This window comes from Empidonax traillii, unplaced genomic scaffold, assembly GCF_003031625.1.
Source record: "Empidonax traillii isolate 1590-97213 ecotype Southwest subspecies unplaced genomic scaffold, ASM303162v1 scaffold1097:size207311, whole genome shotgun sequence".
NCBI classification, from domain to species: Eukaryota; Metazoa; Chordata; class Aves; order Passeriformes; family Tyrannidae; genus Empidonax; species Empidonax traillii.
The window spans coordinates 134,417-136,289 of NW_020956290.1; positions in this window are offsets into that span (position 1 = coordinate 134,417).

Consider the following 1,873-nt stretch of genomic DNA (forward strand, 5'->3'; position numbering starts at 1 on the left):
CCAGTCACTGCCACCCTCTGTGCCTGACCCATGAGCCAGGTGCTCACCCACCACAGGATGTGTTTATCCAGCTGTGGGATGGACAGTTTGTCCAGAAGGATCCTGGGAGAGGCAGGATCAAAAGCTTTACTGAAATCCAAAAAGATCACATCAACTGGCTCCCCTTGATCAACCAGGTGGGTCACCTTGTCATGGAAGTTAGTAATGTATACATTGACATACATCAACATCTTGATAAACTACATCCTTAAAGCTTGTTAGCTCCTGCTGCCTGTTCCACTGATCAGGTCTTCTTTCTTGCTCACTAGGCTTGAAAGTACACAAAGACCTTACAAAAAACATCCTGACTTAAGACAATCTTGACATATCCCACACTTTGCAACAGCAGGGGAGGCTCTGGGCCGGTGCTGGGGTTCAGTTCAGAAGGGGTGAAGGTGGCAGGTCCACCCCTGTCAGCTCTGTCGAAGCTCAGGGGCAGCAGAGATAGCAGCGTGGAAGCAGCTGTGGGTCGTCTGGCTGGGGTTGGTCAGGCCACCCTGGCTGCCCCAAGCATCAGTGTGAGCCTGCACAGGTGCCAGCACTGGGATAGGACCAGGAGAACACGGCAGAGCCCCTCACCCAGAGCCCCCAGGAGCCAGCACCTTGCTTCCAGGAGCCATCCCACCTGTCCCTGCCAGGAGCCATCCCACCTGTCCCTGCTGCCTGTTCCCTGCTCCTGGCTGCTGCTGGCCCGGGCTTTCACAAGGCCGCAGGCTGAGCCTGAGTGGTGACCCGATGGGGTGAACCGAGCGGGCTTGCTTTGCCAAGTTAGGCTGAATCTGGATCACATCCACATCACCTCACAAACGCCAGTGCTGGTGCAGATGTGAGTGGCAGCAGCTGGCGCAGGGAGTGACGCTGTTCTCCCGGCAGCAGCGCTGGCTTAAAGGGCTTGGGGAACTATAATATTCTCCTCCTCTCTTTCCCAGCACGTTAACTGGGATGTCAGCTTCTCAAGAGGGCAGTAGCGGCTGCTTTAATGGCCCTGAAACTCCACAGTAGTCCTTAGAAATCCTTCATATGTTCTTAAATGTCAGGCCTCAGGGGGCCAATGGAATCACCTGCCTGGACTTCCATTCCACAGGCATCCCTGTGCCTGCAGCGGGTCTTTCCTGGGATCTGTGTCTGACAACGTGTTTCATGAACGAGTTGTTCTGACACGGGGCTGGATGTTGAACGACACAGGGAGCTGTGGATCTCTGTCAGGGAAATGCTACATTTCATTTCATTCTTGTGCCTGTGGTGAATTCTAGGCAGGAAGGTTAAAGCTAGTTCTGCTTCTTTCTAATTGCTGAACTGTCCTCATATTAGACTCAAAGCAGTATTAAATACCATTCTTAACATCAAATTTTTTGTGAGAAGGCGATGGAGGAGAATGATTACACTTTTCTGAACCCTCTGCCGTTAATGAGTTACAGTCATTAAAGGGGACACAGCTCAAGAAGCCCTACAGTGTGTTGTCGTGCAGAGAAAAGGCCCCTGCCACCAGCAGAGTCTCTCAGTGGTGTGACATGGTCTGTCCATCACAGCGGGCACTTTATAACTGAGATCTGTGTGATAAATACTGACACTCACCTGGGTTTATGTTAGTCCTACCTAACGATGCACAGGAGGGTTCTGACACATTTCAATTAAAGAAAGTTATGGTCCTTCCTAAAGTTCCCCAGCCTGTCACAGTTCCAGCATTCCCATTTAGCAACCAAGCCCTTCCCCATCAGTCTGGCTGGGCACAGCTGCCTCAGGGCACAGCACAGCACAGCACTGCCTCCACTGGACACGGGGCACCAAGGGTTGCCTACAGACCTGAATTTCAATTTCAGCTCCAAAGGGATTC